The 27,186-nt window shown below is 35.2% G+C and overlaps 1 protein-coding gene and 1 long non-coding RNA gene across 4 annotated transcripts in view; one reads left to right on the top strand and one right to left on the bottom strand.

Annotated features, from left to right (window-relative positions):
- SMYD3 (SET and MYND domain containing 3) overlaps nucleotides 1-27,186 on the top strand; it is a 768,831-nt gene that overhangs the window by 312,186 nt on the left and 429,459 nt on the right. Inside the window, exon 1 of one of the 3 annotated variants that reach the window (XM_054694960.1) lies at nucleotides 24,408-24,423. The exons of the other annotated variants lie outside the window; for them this stretch is intronic. The gene's annotated coding sequence lies outside the window, so the exon portion shown is untranslated. Of the gene's footprint in view, nucleotides 1-24,407; nucleotides 24,424-27,186 lie in introns of those variants that run through there. 3 annotated transcript variants of the gene reach the window in all.
- Nucleotides 4,844-26,833, bottom strand: LOC119244544 (uncharacterized). Its single transcript, XR_008551769.1, has 4 exons — nucleotides 26,653-26,833; nucleotides 6,286-6,404; nucleotides 5,973-6,049; nucleotides 4,844-5,171 (listed from the first exon to the last, which is right to left on the bottom strand). It is a non-coding gene; the product is annotated as an uncharacterized LOC119244544 (long non-coding RNA).

Genomic DNA, 27,186 nt, shown 5'->3' with positions numbered 1-27,186 from the left:
AATTAAGCAGCAAGCTTGATCAATTGCCTGGTTATAGTTATGAGGTTTCTAGGAAAAATTATTCCCCTTTATCCATTGCTAAGGTTATCTTGGCAACATCTTGACCTCTCTTCTGTAGATTTATTTGAATCCACTCTAAGAGTTTGGTTCTTGACTTCCCTCTGGGTATGACTCAAACCTGGCCTCCAGGGCTTTTGTGTGTATGCAGCTGCCTAAATGGATGGACAGTTTCCCTGGTTAACCCACTGTCTCCAGTGAGAAGGTCAGCTTGAGAGCTTAGTTACTTTGGATTGCTTCCTTTAGTCACTGTGATCACTTAAATATTTCTCTTTCTGGTCATCTGAATGAGGAACTTAATTTTACCTTTTTAATGGACCTTTTTATATGCATTAATTTTTATTCACTTTATAAAAATTTTCAGTAAATGCAGAGAAGATGAAGGTCTATGGCAGGATACACACCATTCCTTGTTAGCTTTTTTTCATATTTACTGTTTGTGTTGTGTTTCCTGAATTATTTGAAATCCAGTTGCAATTATCACGACACAACCCTAGATGTTTTACTGTGCACTGTCTAAAAACAAAAATATTCTCATTTGTAACCACAATATCATATCATATCATATCTTAGAGAAATAATAAAAATTGTTTAATATTTTATCTAATATCTAGCCCATATTCAAATTCTGTAGTTGTTCTAAATATTTTTTATATGCTTTTTAAAAATTTTTGTGTAGAAGAACTCTAGTGTAGGCCAGAGGAGCAGCAGATGAGAGAATTCACGAGAGACAGAGTGGGGAGTAGAACAGGTGGGTTTTACTGAAATACACTGCTGAGGAGAGCAGCAGGCAAGACCAGAGAGGTCTGCTGAGCCATACGTGGATCAGCTCCCTGGCTGAAGATGGAACTAAGGCCGTGCAGGTGATAGTGCTTAGACTTAAACCTTAAGCCACCAGGGAAGCCCTTATACAGTTTTTTATCCAAAATGAGGATACAAATAGTATGGCAGTGTTTTGTTTGAAATATTAAAAAATATTTTAAAATATATTTGTCAGTAGGGCTATTTTGGTTATTTGATCTACCATTCTTTCGGATATGGAAATAGACTTTGTTTCCCCTTTTTTGAAATATGCTTTTGTCTTCATTTTTCATAGAAACCAAAAGTGCTGTCTATTCACTTTCCTTGAGAGTTTTTAATTATTTGGGTATCTAGTTAAAGACAATAACTTAGTTGAAAATATTTCTGTGTCCTTTTTTAGAGTTGCACCTTTTACGTAGAAGACTTAATGTTGGTTGGCATATTGACTTTCAGTCAAACAAACACACATTTGAAGTTTTGTCTGATAAGTAGACACTGACTTCACCCAGGATTCTATCCCTGGGTATATTCCCCCCCCAAAAATAATGACATTTGTCTATACTGAATAGAACCAATTTGTCCTTGGGGTTTTTTTGGACAGTTGAATTCTGCTGGCTCCTATTGCGTCCTGCTTCTGGTCAGCCCACCTGCACAAAGACAGCAAAGTGAATGATGAAAACTAAGAGTGACCCACGTTACTTTGCTGGGAGAAAGCAAAGGATGAAGATTCCTTTAACGCACAAAGCTAAAGGAAATAGCTGCTCATTTCTAGTAACTTTCTCTCGGGCTTCAGACTTGATGAATTTAGTGTTGCCTGACATATTTTTAAGGATTAAAAAATATATTGCTGTTGAATAACAATAATCATCAAGAGATATGGATGTGCTACTTCTTTTTGATGATCTAGAAGTTATTTATGTATTGAGCTACATGCATGAAACCTCCATGTTTGTATTTTTCTTTGTCATTGACTTCAAAGCAGCTCAGCAGGATTTTAAATATTTATATTTTATATTTTCTTGCACCTGCCCCATGACAATATACATAGACCATGCAAACAAAGATGTATTTAGTAAAGAGATTGTGAAACTGTTTTATTACTGTCCTGATCTCCATCGGAAATGAAGCTGCTTTTTCAAATACTGTTTAGGCACGCTATCTAGCTGTCAGTAATTGTGCAGATTATAATCATGAGCTTCTCTTCAACATGTGTATGGCTATTGTGGTAATAACTGGTGAATCATTGCATTTTAATTTGAATGTATAAAAAATAGAAAGCTCAGCAGAAGCATTCTTTAGAGAGGTAAAAAATCTAAAAAGGAAGAAGAAAATAAGGTATATTCATGAATTTTAACATACTAAATAGTGGAGAAATTTCTTTGATAATAGGATGTACATAGATATTTAGATAGTACTGCTAGCATAAACAGGGGCAGATTTTTTTTTTTTTTGGTTCATCTACTTTATTTTTTTTTTTATTTATTTTTTAAAGAGCTCTTTTATTTTATTTTTTTTTTAATATTTATTTTTATTTATTTATACAAGCACTGGGTACAGTCAGAAGCGCGGGAGGGCGAGAGAATTCACCAGAGCCAGAGCGGGGAGCAGAGCAGGCAGAAGGACCGAAGTACACTGCTGAGGGGAGCAGCGGGCGGCAGGAGAGGTCTGCACGCCATGCGGGACCCTCCTCCGGTGGCCGGGGAGCAGCCAGTAATCGAACCGGCGCTGCAGAGGCTGCAGGCAGCTTCGCAACCCAGCGCTCAACTGCTGCGCCACCGGGGAGGCCCCGGTTCATCTACTTTAGCTGCAAAATTGTTTTTCTCCATCCTTTGCTTTTTTAATTATTACTTCTCAGTAATTGGAATCTGATCTAAAAGTCAAAGTATGTTTCAAAAATACTTCCAGTGACCATTATCGATAATGTTGGCTACAATAGATTGATCTTGTTGCTTGGTATCACCCAACAGTCTAAATCAATTTCAATATTAGACCTACTTCTTGGGGTCATATTTACTGTATGTTTATTTACTATAATATGCTATTAAAAATAATTTTTGTCTTTATCTAAATAACTCCCGAATGTATTTCATTTATTCTACAATAAGCTGATATTATGAACTTTAACTTGTTGGTTTCAAAACTTGTCTCTTAAATTTTATTTTACCCCTATATACAGTTAATTGAGAGTTGTATCTGTTTTTCTTTTGAGCTATCTTGCCATATGTGGTTTAACTTTCTAATACAGAATGACATTTCCTAGCAAGATTGCTATGATATTTGACTTGTACTTTCCTTTTCAGTCTATCTTGCATGCTTCTATCATATATATACACACATATATAATATATGGTTCAGATCAGATCCTATAGGACCATATATTATGTATATAGATATGTCTCACCTACCTTCTAATTAGTGACTTAGGATGTGAAATCCTGTCTCTGATTGGATTTCAAGACACCTCCCTTTTTTTTATATATGTATTTTACATTATTCTTCCATTTTGTACATTGTTTGCTTTCTTCTCTCATAGGCTCCTCTTCCTAGGCTGATTGAAAACTGGGGTAAACTCAAGTCCTGTGGCCATTAAAATAGTCTCATAGTCTCAGACATCAAGGGAAGTACATTAAGTTGGAGGAAAGGTAGAGTCAGGGAGGGGAATTTCAGGGTGGGACTAATCCTGGCCTTTGAACAGGGCACACTGTCCTAGACTGGAAATGGGGTGATAGGGCTGGTCTGACACAGGCCAAGAAGTTGATGCCCCCTGCCCTTGTTCAGGCCTATACCTGAGAGCATGTTGTGCATCTCTTCCATATTGTTCCTTTGAAGTGGATACTTTTTACTTTTCCACCTACCCAGTGTCACAGGTGCTATAGTGGAAGGAGCACTGACTTAGGTGGTAAACTGATCTAGGCTTGAGTTTTGTCTTCTTGTTCACTGGCTGGGTGAGCCTGGCCAAATTACTTTGCCATTCTAAACTCTAGCTTTCTTTTTTGATGATAGAGGTGTTATTTATATTCTTTGTGGATATAGGGATTAAAATGTTTGCCCCTCAGTTTTGGAGCTTTGAAAAAAACTGCTATTAGCACCCATAGATATGGAGAGAAAGGATATATGAAATCTTGCATATTTGTGTATATATAATATTAAATCTACAGGAACATTTGAAGAAATGCTAATTTCTATGGACATGGCTCTCTAGTCTGTCTGCTGCTAGAGGGTTAATAGTTATAGACAGCATAATAACCTCCCCAGATGGTACTAGAAACTCCTTTGGTGGACAGATAAGAGTTCTAATATAAGAGAAATACTATGCCTGGAGGCTCTATATCTTCTGGAAGGTCATTGAAGGAGAGAAAGTTAAGGATTCATGTGCCCTGTGTTTGGTACATATTTGTTAAATGACTAAACAAAGGATAATTTTCCTTAGATTAAATTAGACTGCATGCATTTTTTTGTTTTTATTTTATTTTATTTAAGATTTATTTATTTATTTATTTATTTATTTATTTATTTATTTATTTATAAGCACTGTGTACAGTCAGAAGCGCGGGAGGGTGAGAGAATTCATCAGCGCCAGAGCGGGGAGCAGAGCAGGCAGAAGGACCCAAGCACACTGCTGAGGGGAGCAGAGGGCGGCAGGAGAGGTCTGTGCGCCACGTGGGACCCTCCTCCGGTGGCCGGGGAGCAGCCGGGGATTGAACCTGTGTTGCAGAGGCTATGGGCAGCTTCGCAACCCAGCGCTCAACCACTGTGCCACCGGGGAGGCCCAGACTTCATGCATATTTATTATAACTGTCCTCTCAATGATTATTGACTAAATTTTTAATTTATGAAAATGCATATTTGTTTATATAAAATACTTTGAAACTTAAGTACTTTGTCATTGAACTTATCACTACTTAAGAGGCCAATGAGGTTTAAAATTCTAGTTGAAATCTTATAAATTTGTTAATATAAGTTCAAATAAGACTGATACATTTTATTTATTTGGATATATTTCTGATTATGAAATATGTAATAGTTCATATAAAAAAAAACTAGGAAGGCATAGAGTAAGTAAAGAAGGGAAGTAAAAATAACCCTTAGTTGTATATTATCATCTAGCATGTTTTCTAGGAGATTATATTGATTATTTTGTTTCTTTGTTTTTTCCTCTTAACAGTATATTACAGGAATTTTTTCATAAAAGCTCTTGACATATAGTGTTGGTAGGACTGTAAATTTGTACAGCTGTTACAGAAAATAGTATGGATATTCCATTAAAAACAGAAATTCCGTATAGTCCAGTTATCCCACTTCTGGATATTTACCTGAAAAATACAAAAACATTAATTTGAAGAGATATATGCCATTGCAGCTTTATTTATAGCAGTCAAAAACTGGAAAAAACCTAAGTGACCATTGATTGATGAATGGATAAAGAAGAGGTGGAATATATACACATTGGAATACTATTAAGCTTTAAAAAAAGGATGGCATCCTGCCATCTGAAATAAAGTGGATGGATCTAGAGGGAATTATGCTTAGTGAAATAAGCCAGAGAGAAAAACATAACCACTATTTGATTATCACTCATCTGTGGTATAGAGAGAAAACATACAGATGAATTAAATAAAACAAACAAACAAAAACCCTTTTAGACTCTTAAGAGCATTTAACAGTTACCAAAAGGGAGGAAAGTGGGATATGATTAACTCAGGCAAAAGAGACAATGGTAAGGTGAAGGATAGATTTGGGCTCTTGGCCGTAAACTTGAGGTACTACATATACTTGTTGATTCTCGGCAATGAACTCCTGAAACCTTGTAATGCCATGTTACTTCAATTAAAAATATAAATTGAAACTATATTATAATGAAAAAATATAAAAAAATAAAAGTCTGGATTGTGAAAACATATTCTTGAAAACTAATAATCATATAGCTGCATCATTATTTACTTAGTCACTCATTTATTGGGTAGTTAAGTGTTTGTTGGATTTGTGATTATTTCCTTAACAGTTTCCTAGATTTACAATTAATCTATGAAAATTTTAAATATGCAAATTTTTAAAAGCTTATTACATATTACAACCATTCTTCAGTAACTGGTTTTAGTTCATCAGCTTGATACCTTTTGTATTGTGTGATGGAATTTTATCTTCCTATGTCCTTTCCAACAGTGACTGTTGTCATAGAAAATAACAGCTTCTATTGTGATAAACAAGGAAACAAGGGTGTAAAATAGTAACACGTTATTACTAAAAAAAAAAAAAATAAAACCAGTGGACTTTGACAATAGAACTGAGGCTACCTGAGGGGAAGAGGGTGAGAATTGGGGAAAACAAGGGTAAATCAGGTTGGGTTTTTTTTTAAATATAAAGTTTTAAAATTATTTTTCAAAAAGGTAAGAATGAGCATAAAGAAATGTGCAAGGAAAGACTTACATGGTAGTCTGGTTCCATGAAGAGACTGTGTGAATTCACATTGAAATTCAAATTCAAAATGTTTATACAGAAATCACAAAACACTAGTGATTCAGTTGCTGCTACTCATTTCCACTCATCTGGATGTAGATGCCAATAAAAAAAGGAGAAAAAGAAGTGTAATTTTAGGGAATAAACACAATTATTCTGGAAAAAAAGGCTTTGGCTACTTATTTTTCTGGTTTGCATTGTATAAGTATAATCCCTATTACTGGATTTGTTTTAATTAAACAAATATCTGTGGTGATATCTATCCTTTTGTATTACTACCAATGCGACTTTCTATGAAGATTGTACAGGGGTCACATTTAACTTATCTTTATGCCACCATTAGGGATTTGTACATAGTAGGTGTTCAATAAGCATGAAAATAATTACCACATGATACTTACCTAGATACAGTCCACCACTCACTAGCATATCTTTGCATACACCTTAACCAAATATAAATTCTTTTTATTCTAAAGCAACATATAAAGCTCCTGGATCTCATTCTTGTTTTTGTAGAACAATCCATTCATTGGTAGGACATGTTGGTATATTTAAAATCAGAATCCTTGTTCCCTCTTACCTATTTGAACTGCACTCTCCTGCAATTTTTCTACTTTTAAAAAATAGACATTAGTATTATGTGTATGTAATTTAGCTTGTAAATTACATCAGAAACACCAAATAATTTAGCTTGTAGCAAGCATTATCCATCTGAAACAATCCTGTATTGTCAGATCAGTGAAAGAGATATGGGAAAATGTTGCTGGTGGTTAGTAAGAATGTAACCAAGCCATGAACTTTAACAGAGATGTGAGATGTATATTAAATCAGTTTCTGAAAATCATTTGCTTTTTTGTGTTTTATGGCAGTACCTTGTGGATCAGCATTTAAAATGATAATTCATGCTAATGGCTTTCATTTCCCATGAGGTAGCAGAAATCAATCCTAAAATGGCAGAATGAAAGGGTATAGCAAATAAAGTCAATGAGCTGTCAAAGAATTTTTCTTCATCAAACAAGTCCCCAAGCACTCTGTGTTATATTGACCTTCTCTTACTCTTCTCTTGGATACTTATGCTGATTTCATTTGATTTTTTTTTCCATAATAGAAAAATTAAAAAACATGTGTGGTCAATGAAACAGAAGGTGTTTGAAAATAATACCTTGGAGCAGTGTCTCAATCTTGAGGAAAACGGTGAAGAGGAAATACCGCATTGATTGCTGTTGCTAGGCAACGGCTTTCACAGCAGATGTGCGGGATAGTGGTGGTGTCTGCCAGCATACTATGCTGGGGAGAGAGCATGCTGCACCATGGTACTTCGGAAAAATCAGAATCAGGGCTTTGCATTGCCTCTTTCCTTACAACTTGCTGTGGTTAATATTTGAGAAGTTAAGATTATGCTGTCAAATGTATAGACTGAAAAATGTGAAGCAACTTGAGGATTTTTAGAATTGCGAATAGATTTTTACGGCCAACTCAGTGTCAGAATTCCTGTTTCGTTTCAGAAATACCATTCAATTTTCCACTCATTCATAAATATGTTCACACATTCATTTAGTCAGTGTTCAAGTCTCTGTGCTGCTCTTAAGAGTCCAGGATCTCTCCTATGGCTGACATACATTTTGTAGGCATGGTGGTAAGAAATGGCAGGTGTCTGGCCTCCCCAGTGGCGCAGCGGTTGAGCGCTGGGTTGTGAAGCTGCCGGAGAGCCTCTGCAGCGCCGGTTCAATCCCCGGCTGCCGGGTGAGGGTCCCACATGGCGCGCAGACCTCTCCTGCCGCCCGCTGCTCCCCTCAGCAGTGTACCTCGGTCCTTCTGCCTGCTCTGCTTCCTGCTCTGGCTCTGGTGAATTCTCTCACCATCCCGCGCTTCTGACTGTACCCAGTGCTTGTATAAATAAATAAATAAATAATTTTTTTTTTTTTAAAAAGGGAGGTCTCATTGCAGTGTGCAGATGTGGTATAATGAAGAGCCTCTTGGGCCGTCCTCCTCAGACTCTAGTTCACAAGATGTAGGGAACATGAAAATCTCCTTTGCAGCTTTTTAAAGATTTCTCACCCCCACTCCTGGTGATCTTATTGCCAGAGTTCTGGAAAGTAATTTAGGAATATGCATTTCCAAACAAGCTCCCTGGATGATTTTGATACAGGTGGTAGGAAGACTTCTCTTGAAATAGCCAAATTCTGAAGGATTTCATCTCCCTTTCCAGCTAAGATGTCACTTGTCAGTTTTAATTCAGTAACAAGGAAACTACTTGCTGTGTCTATATTTGTTCAATCTGTGCCTCTTCAAGCTTGATTCTTAAGTCTCTCTTTATTAGAACTGTTTGTGATTCAGTAGTATTGGACTAGTTTGGGTGTCTTCCAGAACTTGCTCTGTGGCTATACCTCAGGAGGAAGTTGGAGGGTAGCACACCATCACTGCTTATGACTCGCCCACAAACAAGAAATGAGTATACATGTAAAATATGCAAGCCTTGATGTAAATAGGCTATAACATAGGCCTTTAAGACTGATTTTCAGTGTGCCTTTCATTGAAAGCAAAAAAACAAGCAAGCAAACACACGCCTGAACCAATTGGTCACTGACTTTTTTTTTAACCTCCTAACTGATAACATCTCAATGGTCTGTCATTTATAAATATGGCCAACCCTTCAATAAAACCTTATATGCTTATAACTTATTTGCATAAATTAATAATTATTGCTTATATGTCCCTACAATAGGATGATTCTTTTACATTTACATTTCTCTACTTATATATGCTACAGTTCCAGTTTTGGTCCTAACTGAGCATATTTGAGATCTTGGCCCTAGACCACGAAGAGTACGGACTAGCACAGGTTCATAGTAGTTTATGTAGCTTGTTAGCCATTCATCTATCAAACTAAATGCCTTATAAGTGACTTGTACATTTAAAACTCTTCAAAGTTATTAAGGCCTGTAATTTATCATCAGTAGAATTTCTGACCTTGTTCTTGTTCCCTCACCAGAATGCTGTTCATTGAATGTATATGACACAATAGGAGGAAAATTAAGTTGCACTTACATTACCAGTCTGAGTGGGAGGTTTAAAATGTTGGCAGTAATCAATAGCAGAACTTAATTTATATACTTTATATTGGAGACATGTTATATTTTCCAAATTGCTTCCATTTTTAAATTAGTTGCCCTCATTTCAGATCATACTCAGAAATAATATATTTTCTATATCTAAACCATCTTATATGGTTTGACCTTTAGCTGAATAAAGTAGTAGAGATCAAAATGAATTATGCTTGAGTGGAAAGGGATTTTAATGTTGCTCTGCACTGTGTTTTCCCTCATCCCACATGCTGTTTAATATTATTAATTCAGCTTGAATGATGATGAGCCAAAAAACGACTTTAGCTGGTTTTGGCTAATGCATTCTTGGATGTTATTGAAGTGCCTGTAACACCTGAATGGTTTCACATAAATAGTAATGCATTTTTATGCATTTTTATTTTGCCCACAAGAGAAAATACCACATGATTGCCTATAAGCAGCAGAAAACAGGTTTCTAGATGTATGTTCTTCCCTTGGTGCAAATATATAACTGCCATTAGCCTTAATAGGGGCTCCCTATTTGCATCCAGGAATTTAGTATTTATAGTATGACAGCAATGAATATTTGAGGAGTTATTACTGAACCTTTCAAATAAGTTGAATGGCATAAATGGCTTTGAGTACTAGGAAAGTGTGGGAATTCTTTAGAAATGAGCTATTCAGAATACTTAACTATTGTCAATGAAGTGTTAGTGAGAAGGGAACTATCCACATGTTTAGATTCACTTTAGCTAATAGTGTCTGTGTTTATTTTACCGTCACATCAGCGCTCTAGAAATGCACTTTGCCCTGTGAAGTCAGTGGAATAGTTTCAGCCTCATTCATAATTCCCAGGCCTCTCAAACTGCCCTTGTTTAATTTGCTAGCATTATAATGGCCTGTGAAGCAGCTGTGTTGCAGAATCAAAAGTGCATGCAGAGAGATAGCTGTGATTTCAATTAGCTATGAGGTAAAGTTAACGATCGTTCTAGAATTATTCTGTCATTCTGTCATTTCTATACTAAACAAAAATGTGTAGTCTTACTTTTTAGAATAGATGCATCTTAAAATTTCCCTGTCAACCTGAATTTTTATGTACCAACTTGATTTTCCTTTATATTTTCTTTATATAGCCAAGAGAGATATTTATCTAGATGAAAAGCCATTATACCAAGATACAGGTAATGTTACATTTAAGAATGCTTCAAGTCTGCTAAGACTTTAGAAATCACAGATTTATAGGGAAATAATAATTTTTCTAATAAAACCTGACAGCTTCCAAATAGCTGGGCTTATTTTTACATTTGGCATCCTGAAGAAAAAATGACTCAATAAGCTGGGTTGGAGAGTCACCTGGGATTCTTGACTGCACGGTCCTTTGTGAGAGCCAGTGTCGAAGAAGAGTGTACAGGTTTAACGGGATTTAAGTAAGACTGTAGTTTGAAAAGTGGCATTGACTCAACAAATAATTGCAGGATGGTTATTGATCTCATCCCAGAAAACTTGAAAATTGTATTTTTCCTGTTTGGTAAATTACTCAAGTTCAATTTTCTGTTTTTAATACAATGCTTAGATAGTTTTTAAAATGTCTTGTTTTCCCTCTTAAATGTACAAGCATGATTAATAGTACTCAAGCCAAATTTGAAGACTAGAGTTGATATAAAAGGTGAGAGTTGCATGTAGTACTGGCCACTCTATGAGCTGTAAGATATTGAAAGGTTCTCCTTGTGTTTAAAAATAATGTATGGCCATTTTGGAAAATGGAGAAAATGTAATCTGTGTTTTAACCTGTAGAGTTAACAGCAATTTTTTTCTGTGTGTTTTTTTTTTCTTTTTGTTCTTACAAAGTTAATACTATATTTTATGTAAAATTCTTTGCAAATTTTTCATTTACTATTATAGTAAAGGCAGATAGTTGCATTTCAGTGAAATTCTTTAAATATTGCTGTTAATAACAAAAGAAATCTCATTAAGAAGACATGCTAAAATTGATACAGTTCTCTGTTTTGGTTCTATCTAGATTTTTGTTTATGTCATTATGATGGTATTAGGGCTTTTTTTTTTTGCCTCTAATCTCACTATTTAATGTACATTTCATTTCTTCCTTATTCATGTTTTCCTTAAGACTGCTTTTAAAAACTCACATGTTTTTTCTATTAATCTTTCTTTTTAAAAATTAATAATGAAGGTCTTTGAGAATATGAATTCAGTTATGAGCACAGTGTAGTTGCAACCTAAATGTTAGGGTTTTGGGGTTTTTTTTTTTTTGGTTATTTTAAGAAATATGTTGTTGTAGACCTGATTGTTGAGTTTTCAGCTGGCTGATATTTTGTGTTTATGTCCAATAATTTATTTCTAGTATTCAGAATATATTCAATACATATATACAGTTTTGTTTTATAGATGAAGAGTTCAAACTCTTATAGACATTTTTTCAAAAAGTACAATATTATTTGGAGGATGCAGAATTGATATAGTTAATAATCAGATTTGTAGAGGAGGTCTACTGTAGTTATATTGTGCATTGATTGTATTGTTATGTTTCATAGTCTTTCTCTTATTTTTAATTTTGATTTGAGTCATTTCAAACAACTTTTGATTTTCATATTTTGATGTTACTGAATGATGAAAGTGTGAGTTCACATTTGTTTCATTATAGGGTTGGTAGCAATAGATATTATCTGGAGTTTTACCTTCTATTTTGTTACCTATTTTTTTTTAAAGATTTATTTATTTATGTATACAAGGACTGGGATACAGGCCAGAGGCGTGGGAGGTGAGAGGATCCACCAGAGACAGAATGGGGAGCAGAACAGGCAGAGTCACTGAAATACACTGTTGAGGGGAGCAGCGGGCGAGTCAGGAAAGGTCTGCTGCGCCATGTGAGTAGCTTCCTGGCCGGCAATCAAACTTGTGCTGCAGTGGCTACGGATAGCTTCATAGGTTGCATCTTAATCCCTTGTGCCACCAGGGAGGTCCCTGTTAAGTCATTTTAACTCGGTTTTTGTTCTGATCATGTTTGGCGTATCTTTGCCCACTTTGTACATTTCAATCTTTCTATTTCATTTTGTTTGCTGACCCTAAATTAAGTTCTTTGTCCTGGTTAAGTGGAGTTCATATAATTTGCATTTATTTTAGCAACTGTTTTCCATGCTTCTATGCTATTTGGCAATCTTAGTTTTTTTTTTTTTTTTTTTTAAGATTTATTTATTTATGCATACAAGAACTGGGGTACAGGCCAGAGGTATGGGGGAGCGGATGAGAGGCTTCACCAGAGACAAAGTAGGGAACGGAACAGGCAGACTGACTGAAATACACTGCTGAGGGGAGCAGTGGGCGAGTCAGGAAAGGTCTGCTGTACCATGTGGGTTGCACCCTGGCCAGGGATCAAACTTGTGCTGCAGTGGCTGCTGATAGCTTCATAGGCTGTGTCTCAACCCCTTGCGCCACCAGGGAGGCCCGAAAATCTTAGTTTTATTGACTTTTGTGTTCTCCTGTGATTTGAAGTTAAATTTAATTATGAAATCTGAGAACTAAATTTATTTTTCAATTTAGATTTAAGAAACAATATATTCTATAACTCTCTGCTTTCAGTTTTTAAAAAAAATTGTTTTATAAGATCATATTTTAAGTGAATTTTAATTTTTTCTTTACATTTTCTCCTTTGAAAATTGTTTTTTACTTCATCACATTTACAATCATTGCATAGACATGAGCATTTAGCTGTTACTGTCCTTCATTTCTTTCCATCTGGTAGTTAATAGTAGCAGATTAATAGTAGCAATAACAACAGTCAACATTTATGAAGTATTTACAAAGTGCTATAGTCACTGTGCTCAGTCCTTTAAATGAGCAAACTCATGTTTAATCTTCTCCACATCACTCTGAGGTAGATTCAGTTTATATCTTCATTATACAGAAAAAGAAATGTAGCACCGAGAGCTGAATTCATTTGTCCACGATCACAGGTCTTGTGGAGCTAGGACTCTGGATAAATTCATGTCTCTCTTCTGAACTCATGCTCTGAAACATTATACTGTTGATGGGAAAAAATACATAACTATATTTAAGAAAGTTTGAGGTGGGTGGTAATTTTGCATGTCTGAGAGAATGTCTTTATGACTTTTAAACATAAAACATCAGTTTAGTTCAAGATGAAATTTTTTTAGGATTTATTTTTATTTATTTATGCATACAAGAACTGGGGTGTAGGCCAGAAGTATGTGTGTGGGGGTGGGGGCGATGAGAGGATTTACCAGAGACAGAGTGGGTAGCAGAAGAGGCCTACTGACTGAAATACACTGCTGAGGGGACCAGCAGCAAAGACAGAAGAGGGCTGCTGTGCCGTGTGGATTAGTTCCCTGGCCAGGGATCAAACTCATGCCATAGTAGCTGGTAATAGCTTGATAGTGTTGAAACTTAACCCCTGTGCCATCAGGGAGGCCCCTCAAAATAAAATTAAGTGAGAACCTTTTTTCTTTAAGACAAAGGTAAAGTACCTCCAAAGTGCCTTTTTTTTTTTTTAACCTGTTGCATAGGGAAAGTGTAAGGCTAGCCTGAATTTTAGCAAACTCATACTACTGCAGCCCCCTCTCCACTGCAACCCCATCTGTATGTTCTTAGAATTTTTTCATTAACCTTGCAGTTAACAAAAAAAAAATTGGTAACCTTTGTCCAGGTGAGTCATTTTGAATTAATTTCACCTAAAATTCTGAAATGGCCTTTGTTTAGATTTAGAAATTTCTTTAAGTAACAAGAGATTTTGAATTATATCTTTGTTATTATGTAACTTGCATTGACTCTTCTGTGGAACAACCCATATTCATCAGGGAATTTCTTTTCCCACAGCCCATAACCACTATTTACTTGCTAGCATGTATATCTTTTTCTCCCATTCCTCTAAAGCAGAAGTCAGAAAATTTTCTCTAAAATTTCTCTAAAAATCTCTATATAGATTTTATGTTTTTAGTACCAAATTGTAAATTCAGGGATATTGTGTATATAACAAAACAGAAAGCAGATTTTGATTATTTTTATTGAAGTTTAATATGTAATAATATAATTTAATAACAGTAATAAAGTACCAGGAGGTTTTTTTTTTTATTTTAAAGTAATAAGAGTTAATGATAGAATATTATTCTCTTGGGGGAGATAATTTGGGTTTAATTGAGGTTCAGATATTTCCATATTATCACAAATGCTCGTCTACAAAAACCATTCTTAGTTAGCAAATGTAAAAAAAAAATAGCCAGCAAGCCAGAACTGTCTTTGAAGCTACAGTTTGCTGACTCCTGTTTTAAAGTCTTGGAGAATTTCTGAGACTTGTCTTCTACTTTTCAGAATTGACTTCCTAATAATAATAATAATAATAATAATAATAATAATAGATATTGTTAATTCTGCTTTTTGTTACCTTGGATTTGAATTTTAAATTTCTGTTGATTGTTTTAATCCATCTTCCTTGACATCTCTGTCTGTTGACTCTTCATATCATATGCATCCCTGTTTATTTTTACCTTTTTGGGGCCATACTTTTTATATTTCATTACAAATATAAGTCGAAAGAAATCGTCTTAAAATAGTCACAATAAATTATTTTCAGCTGATTTCCTACATACAAATGTAGGAAGTTTGCAGTTTTCATAGACTCACACTTTGCTGCCTACTTTATATTTATTTATCTTTTCATAAAGAGAACTTTAAGCAGTCTCTCTCAAAATTCAAACAAATATGTGGATTTACCTTTGGCCCCTTACTATTTATACATCCTTCACCTAGCCTCTCACTCATTTTCCCGAGTCTGTCATGTAATGTGACTGTGCTAGAGTGAGGTGTATGTATACATATATATTCTTTAAAATATTGACAATACAAATTTACTTTTGTATATTATCATAGGTAGTTTGCATATCTTATTTAACTGGACTAGTTAATGCAAAGAATAACCCCCAGAGTGTATTCTTCCCAGTCTCTTTAATGCCCAGTCCCTGTTTGTTTTGTTTATTTTTTAAAAAGATTTATTTATACGTACAAGAGATGGGGTACAGGCCAGAGATGTGGGGGGGTGAGAGCATCCACCAGAGACAGAGTGGGGAGCAGAACAGGCAGAGTGACTGAAATACACTGCTGAGGGAAGCAGCGAGCGAGACAGGAGAGGTCTGCTGTGCCATGTGGGTTTCTCCCTGGCTGGGGATCGAACTCATGCCACAGAGGCTGCAGATTGCTTCATAGTGCAGTGCTTAACCCCTTGTGCCACCAGGGAGGCCCTATTTCAGTTTAATTAATGTGATTCCTGTGAAAACTTGAGTTAATAATAGATTTAGTTAAAAAGTGCCAGTCAACCTAAAAGACAAATCTAGAATGAAAAGCTTTCTTATGTAAATCCTCCCCTACCAGATACATGTGATTTACTTTTCTTCCACTTACAAATGAAAAGATGGATACATAGTTAGGCGTTATACTTTGGAACTCTGGGAGAACTTAAAGTTTATAGAAGAAGATTATTCTGGTAACTTGGGTCATGGAGGAAGATGCAATGTAAATAAGAAAGAGAAATACATCTCGATAATAGGTAATGAAAACCTGATGGTTGTGAAGAATAATAGAAAAGAGAAAACACACGAATGATTTATACCCAGTAATTCAGATTTTGTGATGTTTCCTGTGTTGTATAGCTTATCTATGTAGCCTTAGTTTGGGAAATAATTCAATCTAATTTTATCTCTAGTATACACTATGTATATAGAAGTGACCACTAATTATGTTCATTTTAGGCACTCTGACCATAGAATAGTATTCCCTGCTAACTAATGCCCAGTAATGAAATGTTTGGGAAACTCAATTTTGTTTATTCAGAAAGTTTCCGAGTCTGCCAGTACTTTTGGCAAATCGCTATTTCTGAAAAGTGAATTGAAAAATTAAAATGAATTGTATAGCTATGAATTTGGCTTTCATGGTTATTAAATTAGTTGAAGTGGTATAGTTTCAAAACTAATTGAATTGTATAATGTTTGTTGCAAAGTAGCTAAGGATTTAAGGTTTTTTCCAACCTTTTTTTGTTTTAGTAAGGCATTAAATGTTCTCTTTACCACTACATGTTTTAGTTACAGAATGACAAATTTACTTGTCTGAGAAGATGCTGAGTTAGGATTTTTGTTCAGGCACTGTCCAAATTGCCTTTATGCACCACAGTGGATAAAAATCTAGAAATAGAATTGGTTATTGATTCTGTTTGTTTTGCATGTGTAGCAAGAGAAAAATAATGTAATCTTTCAAGCATAGAAGTTGTGTGCAGTTTTTCCCTGTTGGTTTTATATGACTTTTTGTGCCACAGGAACAATCTAAATGATGAACTCTCAATTTATTTCTTGTCTGTGATGTTCAGCATACCTAAATACCTGTTTAATTTATTCCGCTACTTCTTTTACACCACAGAATCCATGCTTTTACTTAAGAAATAATTCAGAACTATTCTTATCATGAAAATTTCACATTCATTTATGGTGGAATATTTACTTCAGTGTAGATTTCCCCCAAATTTTTTTAAGACAAATGATAAAATGATACGAGGTGATGAGGTTTGTTTTTGTTGTTGTTGTTTTGTCATTTTCTAACTTAAAAAAATCACTTTATGTTTAAATTTTTTCCAGTATTTATAAAATATATGTTCAGAGTTTCTAATTTTTTCTCTAATTTCCAAGTCTAATTGAAATTGTCCCAAGAAATAGTTAGAGAATGTTATTTCATACAGGATTTTCAATAGGAAATCTGGTTCTTACATGAGTGACACACCAGGAATATATGGCCATTTTCCAAGTCTTATATGAAAAACCTTTACTTAAATAACTCTATATAAAAAAAAAACCCTTGATTCTAATAATATGTGGGAACCTTTGTTTTCCTTGTGTAACTAAAGTGAAGGTACGGTTTTAGGTAGGTCATCATATCACTTAAATTGAACATTTTATCAAGCTTTGTAGGTCTAATTTAACATTATGATCCCCATTTTACAGTTTAGGAAATAAACTTTAAGAAGTTAAGTAACTTGGCTTAACACAGTTGTGGTGTGGGAAGTATTTTAATCCTTTTTTTTTTTTTTTTGCTTGCTGTTTTATAGAAATAGAGTAAAACAAACTGTATGTGAACATGAACTGTCACTCACTTTCTCCTTTTCCTACAGAGTGTGGTTAGGCAGGGTGTTATTGGTCTGGACTAATGTTACCTCCTCCTTTTAAGAACAAAAACTTCTTTATCATAATCTCATAGATCCTCACCCTGCTGGTGTATTTATTTATATATTTTATTTTAATTAAAATATTTATTTATTTTATGCATACAAGAGCTGGGGTACAGGCCAGAGATGTGGGGGGTGAGAGGATTCACCAGAGACAGAGTGGGGAGCAGAACAGGCATATTGACTGAAATACACTGCTGAGGGGAGCAGCGGGCAAGACAGGAGACGTCTGCTGTGCCATGTGGGTTGCTCCCTGCCTGGCTGGGGATCAAACTAGTGCTGCAGAGGCTGCAGATTGCTTCATAGTGGGGTGCTTAACCCCTTATGCCACCAGGAGTTAAGCTGGTGAATTTAGATCATTCACAGAGGCAAATGAAAGGGAAGTAAATTCAATCTAGTTCAGAGATGGCTCAAAAGACCTGCATAGAATAATAAACAAATATCTCACAAATTAAATCTGGTGTTCAGAATCTTCTATGTAGTAGAAAATAGTTCTGGCCAAATAAAACTAGTTTCCCTAAATAAAACTGTTTAAAAATTAAAAGCCAGTAGATTCTAAATGAAAGTCTCAAGGGTTTTCTTGTGAGTGAAATTAATGAGCATTAAATAAGAATTTTGACAACTTCCTCAGTATTTGCTCTTAATTCTTGATTATTAACTGAGTTCTAATATGCTAAGGATGTCGATAAATTATGATTGAGTAAATGAGTTAGAATTATGTCAGAGTTTCCCTCTTAAGACACCAAATTTGGCCATTTGCAAGAAAAGCTCTTGTGACCTACTGGTATATACAGAAATGGAGGCCAAGCATCTTGCTATTGTAGAAAAATGAGGCAAGTAGGTAAATTAGATAAATGGTGAACCTTTCCAAAATTATTCAAGTTAAGATTCTTTGAGATGCAGTTCTTCTTGTGTATCTGGGTTGTTCTAGAGAGATGAGGCAATTGTTCACTCAGTAATCATTTATTGCGTCCACATACTATACTGGAAAAAATAAGCACTGGTAACAAATAAAACATATGCTATCTGCCTTCAAGAAACTCATGTTTGAAATGGGGATGATGACATATAAGCTATGGTGACAAAGCAATAGCCATAGCTATTGGGGAAAAAAATTGGTAAAAAGAAACCTGATTTCAGCAAGAAGACAATTCCATTTACAGTAGCTTCAAAAACTGTTAAATACCTAGGAATAAACCTAACAAAGGAGGTGAAAGACTTACTCTACAAAAAACTGTAAGACTAGAAGAAGTTGAAGAATGAAGTCTCCAAGGAAATGGAAATGGAAAGATATTCCGTAATCATAGCTTGGAAGAATTACATTGTTAAAGTGTCTACCTTACCCAAAGCAATACATAGATTCAATGTAATGCTATCAAGATTTCAATGAAATTCTTCAAAGAAATAGAGCAAAATTACTGAAATTTATATGAGTCTGAAAACAAACAAACAAACAAAAAACCAACAACCCTGAATAGCTAAAGCAATCTTGACAAAAAGAGCAGGGAAGTGGAGTTATAATGCTCTTAGACTTTGAACTATACTAAAAGGCTGTAATAATCAAAATAATATGGTATTGGGATATAAAGAGACACACAGACCAATGGTATATAATTGACAGCCCAGAAGTAAACTGTATTTATACTGATAGTTAATCTATGACAAAGCTGCCAAGAGCATACAATGGAGAAAGGAAAATCTCTTCAACAAATAGTGCTGAGAAAATGGACAGCCATGTGTAGAAAAATGAGACTAGACTACTCTCCCACACCACACATAAAAATTTACTCAAAATGAATTAAATACTTGGATGCAAGACTGGAAACCATAAAATACATAGTAGAAAACATAGGCAAAACACTTCATGCCATTGACTTCAGTGATGTTTGGAGGGGTTTGACACCAATAGAAATAAAAACAATCAAATGGAACTATAATAAGCTAAAAAGTGTCTGTACATGAAAAGAAGCTTTCTTTAAAACAAAAAGACATCCTACTGAATGGGGGAAAATATTTGCACATCCTAATCTGAGAGGGTCTAATATCCAAGATCTACAAAGAACCCAGGCAATTTAACAAAAAGAACAAAATGCAAAAAGAGGGGGGGCCAGAATTGCTAAATAGACATTTCTCCAAAGAATACATACTGATGGCCAACAGGCACAGGAAAAAATGTTTAACATCACTTGTCGGGGAACTGCAACTCAAAACCAGAATGAAAAACCAACTCACTCTTGATATTAAAAGAAAAAATAGCAACAGATAAATATTGACAAGCTTGTGGAAATAAAGGAACCCTTCTGCATTGTTTCTGGACATGTAGACTGGTCTATCCCCTTTGAAAAATAGTATGGAGGTCCCTCAAAATATCAAAAATAGATATACCATATGACCCAGCATTTCCATTCCTAGGTATTTACCCAAAGAATACAAAAACACTAATTCAAAAGAGAATAATGTACTCCTATGTTCATTGCAGCATTATTTCCAATAGCCAAGTTATGGAAACAACCTGTGTCCAACAACAGAGCAGTAAAAATTTAGAAAATGTGTATATACAATATGGAATACTATTCACCTATAAAAGGATAAACTCTTGCCATTTTCAATAACAAGGATGGAACTAGAGGGGATTATGCTAAATGAAATTAGACAGAAGAAGTAAGACTATTGGATGATTTCACTCATGTGGATTATAGAGAAACAATACAAAGGGACTGACAAAACTAAACCAAAACAAACCCTAGAAGTATGACTGTAGAGTTTAGGTAATAAAGAAATGTGCATGCTTTGATGGTGGGGGTGGGGTGGTGTAACTCTATTCCTAAAAATCATATACAGTGTTGTAAACCAGTGTTACTCCAATTTAAAAAAAAGATAAGAAACCTGATTTTTGAAGTGTGAAAAGCAAATGACAGGTAGTATAGGCCTATTTTATTTAGGAAAAATGATCACATGCTTTTCTTTTAGCTGGCAAAATGCCAACATTTAGCTGGCAAGATGCTAGTCCCTTTAGATGGGACTAGCATTCTTTGGTTCTCTCTCTGTTTCACTGATGATCTATTTCTCTGTTTGAGTCTGCTTCTCGGTATCTTCACATTGTGGTACTAAAGAGAAGCAGCCAGGTGGAACAGGGCAAGATATGGGCTAGAGGCTGCCAGTTGATGTTTTCAGTATGAGAAGGACTTATGAATGTTATGAACCAGAACCAGAACCAAGTGAGAGTGGTGGTGTTACGGGCTAAATTGTGTTCCTCCAAATAGGTAATCCCCATTTACCTCAGAATGTAAACAGACTTGGAGATAAAGTCTTTAAAGAGGCAACTGAGTTAAAGTAAAATCCTTTGGAACCCTAATCCACGATGTCTGTTGTCCTTCTAAGGGGGACAGGGTCACCGGGACTGTGTCTGCACAGAGGGAGACCCTGTGGGCCACAGCAGGAAGATGGCCACCTGCAAGTCTAGCAGAGAGACCTCAGAAGTAATCCTGCAGATGCCTCGGTCTCAGACTTTCAGCCTCCAAACTGAGAGAAAATAAATTTTTGTTGTTTAAGGCTTCCAGTCTATGCCACTTTGTCATGGCAATAAGAGTTGATAAACAAAAGGGATTCCTAGGAGAGAGGAGGAGAGAATAATTGAGCTAGCAGAGTCTGTTGATTGCTTGTGGATCAGGACCTCTAATTGTTATTTAGAAAAATCCCCACTATTTGTACACATCTGGCTCAAAACTCAATGAATGCTTATTGAATTAATTTAACTGAATTACCAATAAGAGGGAAATAAAACTAAGAGGTCAGAGAGATTGCTCTGGAAAGGGAAAGGAAAATTGAGCGCTTTATTAGTTTCCAGTCTTTATTTTCTGTGTGAAGAGGTTAAGGAGCAACTGGATTGGACATGTTCCCTGTTATCAACCTATTCTGTTGCCAGGAATGGAGACTTTAGTTTTATATATAAGAAAGTATCATACATTTATTAAATGGAAAAAGATTTGAACTACATTTTGTTAGGTATATGAGGGCAGTAAGTCTTTATCAAGAACTGTTGTTTTCAAAGAAGACTTACATTTTTGATATATGTGTGTATTTATTTAATGCTTCATATTCTGATGGTGTGATTGAAAAGAGGTAGTTGGGTTAGAGGAATTGAGAAAAGGGGAAAAGCTTTGGAAAAAGTCTCTGAGGAAAAGGGAAGGAGTTAATTTGCTTCCAACAGAACTCTCACAGGCAGTGTTGAGGCCCAGCCTCTGGCCAGACTGGAAGAAGAGAATAGTATTAACATATTAGAAGCCTCCTTAGGCCAATTAGGGAACTTAGTTATGAAAAATGAGAAAAATCACTTAAATGCAAATGAGAAAGTGTAGTTTTTTATAATAAGAATAAACAGATTTATAAGGCAATGTTTAGGGAACTTGCGTACTATATGAAAAGACTCGCATGTATGTAAGTCACTGGTTATTGAAAAATTAAAGCACTTCATATCATAAAAGTACATTTCAGAAGACACTGTTAAGAAAAAGAAAATAAAAAGCACCCAAAAGTGCATAGCTAGAAATAACAATCAATATTTTGCAATATGTATTTCTAGAATGTTTCCAATGTATATACCAATGTAAATCATATAACAGTAGTTTTTGATAAACCCAGGGTGCCTGAAGATAAGTGATATGAGGCAGATTACTATGCCTAGGCCGACATTTCTTAGCTTGCAGTGTGGCAAAGTAGGAACAGCTGATATTTTCATAAACTGGCTCCATTTCTGGGTTTCTTTTGAACATTGTCATCATTGTTTTGCTGATATCGCCTTCTTTACCAAGGTCAGCAGGCCATAACAGCTGGTACAGCCTCATTCTTGATGGCCTAATTAAATATTTCACATAGAATGCATATGCCATCTGCTTAGGTTACAGATATAGTGACCCAAATAATAAACTGAATTGCATGCGTGTGCTTTAGCTGATCTAGAGATGAACACACATTTTTTACACAGTGGGGAAAATGCTGGGCTCACATGATTTAAAAAATGCTCCTGATCCTGCCCCCTGTTAGTAGGATTGGCTATTTATCATTAGGGATTAGTGAATTTTGCTTATGCGTCCATATGTATCCCATTATACATAAATATGTAGAGGGCAGGGGAGGGAGAGAGGGCATTCTGAGCTTGTAGAAATGAGTAAATTCATTAACTTGTCTCTAAAAAAATGTATTTGTTACTTGATATAATCATATTCTGTATTTAGTCATGAAAATAATTCTGTATAATGTGGGGAAAAAATAAAGAAACATGAAGGGCAAGAGTCCTTGTCCCCAGGAACAGATGTTTTTAGAAAGACTTGCAGTTCTGAGATTGTGCAGAGATTTAATGTTTCACTTCTTGACAATTTGATAAGAAATTTCTATTTCCATCATGAGGTAGAAGAGAATAGAAAGGCCTAGATTTGATTCCATATGACTTGAGTAACTTAAACTCCGTGAACTTCAGTTTCAGCTCTAATAAAATGGGACTTATAATATCCACCTCACAAGGTCGTTTGGAGAACTCAATCAGATATATGAAGAACAAGAGGCCTGCTATAGTTTCTGGACATGTGTTGGCTCTTCCCAACGTAGTGGGCAATGTTCCTTCCTGCCTAGCCTCCACATCCCTCTTCTAAGAATATAAGCCCCAACTTTGTGTTGGATAGCTTTTCTTCCACCTTTGGATTAAGGCTTGCTTAAGTGTTGCTTGAGATCTCTTAGTGAACATACAACCCGAGCAGTCAGTCAGGTGTGCTTTTCTGAATCTTAAGCGCTATCTCAAGATGCTGCAAATATGTAGAATAGTGTCCCTAAGACAAGAATATCCAGTAGTTCAAACTATATCTTAGAATATTTACTCTTTAAAAAATTTAATTTAGCTAGCTGTTTATATCTAAAGATTCTTGACAGATATATTTAGTTAGGAATGATTTCATGAGTTGATACATTAATTTGTCTGTTGATTACATTCCTCTTTATACATCCAATGCTAAGTATTAGAGTGCATTCCAGAAGAGGGAGGTTAGGTTTCCTGTTCCCTCTGCTCCCTCGTTTAGTCATTTCACAGAGGGCATAAAGTCCTAGTTTAGTAACTCATATAGAGTAAGCCAGATGCATAATCCCAAATTAAAGTTGATATCAGGCATAGTGACAGCATTCACCAATGCCCTGTTAGCTAATTGTAATCTTTTGAAAGACTTGCTATTATTCTCATTTGTTTCACTTAATTTTGTTTTTTTTTTTTTTTGTTCAGTTCTGTCTAAAACAAGTCAGTCGTTTTTATTTAAAAGTTGGTGACACTAGAAAATTCTGAGCATTTGCTAAAAATTGTGATCTTTGATTATCATACTGATGATTTATTTCTCTGTTTTATGTTGCTATGAGAGCATTGAAATAATTTAGAAGTGCCAGAGGCATTGCTGGACCAAGAAGACAAACTTTTAATGACTGTCTTAGATGGTAAAATATTGCAGTTGTGCATGAATATTCATTTGAGAGGCATGCATTGATAGGAAAGAAGCTGTAAATCTTATTACATGTAATTTTTTTAAGATTTATTTATTTATGCATACAAGAACTGGGGTACAGGCCAGAGGTATGGGGGGTGAGAGGATTCACCAGAGACAGAGTAGAGAACAGAACAGGCAGGCTGACTGAAATACACTGCTGAGGGGAGTAGAGGCTAAATAGGAGAGGTCTGCTGCACCATGTGGGTAGCTCCCTGGCCAGGGATCAAAGTCATACTGCAGAGGCTGCGGGTAGCTTCACAGCACTGTGCTTAACCCCTTATACCACCAGGTAGGCCCAACATGTACACTTTTTAAAGAAATAATTCTCTAAAACCTGGGCATTTTTTATTAAAAGTATCTTCAGATATTTTCATCAAATTTTGTTCCCTTATAATAAGTTTTGTCTGTGGAAAGAAAATAGGATTTCATTGGCCTCATCTAAATATTAGAAGTAAATAGGTAGTTCTCCTATCTTGTGAAATTGCTGACAGCTCTTAAAGTTGGTCTGCACTTTGCTCAGAGGCATTAATCACATTGCTGGTTACATCTGTTCTTGGGAAAGAGAACCTGTCTTGACTGAATAGAGATCAGGTTGCCAAGCACTTATTTCCACTGTTATTCAGAGCAACACACTGATCTGATCATTACTAGACATGGCTACCCTGTGGAAAGAAGCTAATGGTTGGTTGGGCCTTATTTATCTTATTTTCTCTTCTTTGGAAACAAAGATTATGCTGAAAATAACTGAAGTTGGGGCCTGTTGGTGATATACTGTGAACAGGGAAAGCACATAGCTAGTAAAATTCGTTGTAGACGGTTCAGCTAGACTCAAATTCAAGTTAAAGTGCCCCCCCACTCTTTAGCACAATTACTATATCAAACAAACCTATTTTTAGCACAAACCAAAAATGGCTTGTAATATAATTAAGAACTGGAAAGATTATATAACTTTTAAAAGTAATCTTTCAATTTTACAACAGTTTAGATATAAAGGAATATTGTGAAGATTACAGATTTCCCCTCTCATGTACAATTTACCCTATGATTAATAGGTAATATTAGTATGTACATTTGTTACAATGAACCAGTATTGATGCTCTGTTATTAACTAAAATGCATGCTTTGTCCAGATTGCCTTAATTTGCTCTTAATTTCCTTTTTCTGTACCAGGATCCTACAAAAGACACCACGTTAGCCTTGCTCATCATGCTGCCTTAGGCTACTCTGTGATGGTTTCTCAGAGGTTTTTTTAATGATCCTAATAGTTTTAGGCAGTTCTATTTAGGTATTTTGTAGAATATCCCTAAACTGGAAAGAAAGTAAGATTTGTCTAAAAATTTCTCATGATTAGAGTTTTGAAATTGGAGGAAGATCACAAAAGTTTAAGCCCCATTTTTATCACAAAGATACGCATTATCAACATGACTGTTAAGGTAGACCTTGATCACCTGACAGAGGTCGTATTCTGAAGTTTCTCCATTGCCAAGTTACTTCCCCACTTTGATACTGTCCTCTTTGTTGTTTTTAATGATATTTGTTATTGAGGTAATGTTGATTTACAACACTGTATGTGATTTAAGGATAACAGTCCAAGTTCTTTACATGGATATAACCACATCATGTCCACTACTAAATTACCCTTAATCCTTCACCATTGTCCATTGGGCCCCATCCTCTCTTTGTCCCCCACGCTCAATCCTTGCCTTCTGGTAGCCTCAATTCTGCAGTAAGATTTGTTGGGTTTGTTTTGGTTTAGTTTTCTCTTTTCCTGTTTTGTTTCTTTATAGTCCACATATCAGTGAAAGCATCCAATATTTGTCTTTTTCGTCCTGATTTATTTTACTTAGCATAATCCCCTCCAATTCCATCCATGTTGTCACTGATAGCATGATTTCATCTCTTTTTTTTTCATAGTTGATTAATTCTAATTTTTCTCTGAGGTAATATTGATATACAATTTTACATTTTACTTCTCTCCAGATGCATGTCACCACACCACACCTCCCCCCATGCCCAACTTCACCCCCCCGCCTCTGGTAGCCCAAATTCTACAGTCATATTTCTAGGGTTTGTTTTGGTTTCATTTTGTTAGTTCCTTTGTTTTGTTTCTCTATATTCTACATATGAGTGAAATAATCCACTATTTGTCTTTCTCCTTCTGACTTATTTTATTTAGCATAATCCCCTCTAGTTCCATCCAAATTGTTACAGATGGCAACATTTTCATCTTTTTTTTAATAGCTGATTAATTCTTATTCAAAGCTGCCTGAGCTTCTATACTGAACAGTGATATTTCTGTTTAATGTTGTTAACTAAAAGTGTTAAAATAGTAGTTTTTGATTTGTTTTTCTTTGGAGAAAGAATGCTCTATTGTAACTAGGAACATATGCTTTCTAAGAATTTGCACTCTTACAGTTGTATAATTATCTTTGTAAATTTGCCTTGATAAGCTTTCAAGATAATTTTTAATAACTTTACATAATGCACTGATTTCCTGAATAGAGATTGAGAAGAGAACCTTTTGTCATTTTTCTTTTATACTGGGTCTTCCACTTAGTTCATTTGGATTAGAGGTAGCAATGCAAACAAGTCAGCAATCAAATCTAACCCATGGAACCTAGACATTTACTATCTTAAACACACAATCAAAATAAAAAAGACAAACTTCAGTATCTGTTGTCAGGAGTGATTTTCAGAACAGTCAGTAACTGTCAGTAACTGTCATAACAGTCAGTACCGGTCAGTCAGAACAGGATAGCCAGAAAGTACCAAGACACCATGTCAGGGGCATTCTAGAAACATTACCTCTGCCCTGTCCTAAAAAAAACTGCCTATGATGAGAGAAGTTTTGGTGTAAAAATAATATGAAGTAAAAAATCTTTTAAAAATCAATATTTCAAACCCATGTTTATATGAATGGTTAATTTACAACAAAGGTACCAAGAGTATACAATGGATCAAGGAAAGTCTCTTTAACAAGTGATGTTGGGAAATGTGAAAGAAATGACTCTAGACCATTATTTCACATCATGCACAAAAATTAACTCAAATT

Source organism: Talpa occidentalis, unplaced genomic scaffold, assembly GCF_014898055.3.
Source record: "Talpa occidentalis isolate TD23 unplaced genomic scaffold, MPIMG_talOcc4v2.1 talOcc4.14, whole genome shotgun sequence".
Lineage (NCBI taxonomy): Eukaryota > Metazoa > Chordata > Mammalia > Eulipotyphla > Talpidae > Talpa > Talpa occidentalis.
Note: the sequence above shows the minus strand (reverse complement) of the source record. Positions and strands in the feature narration are given on the sequence as shown.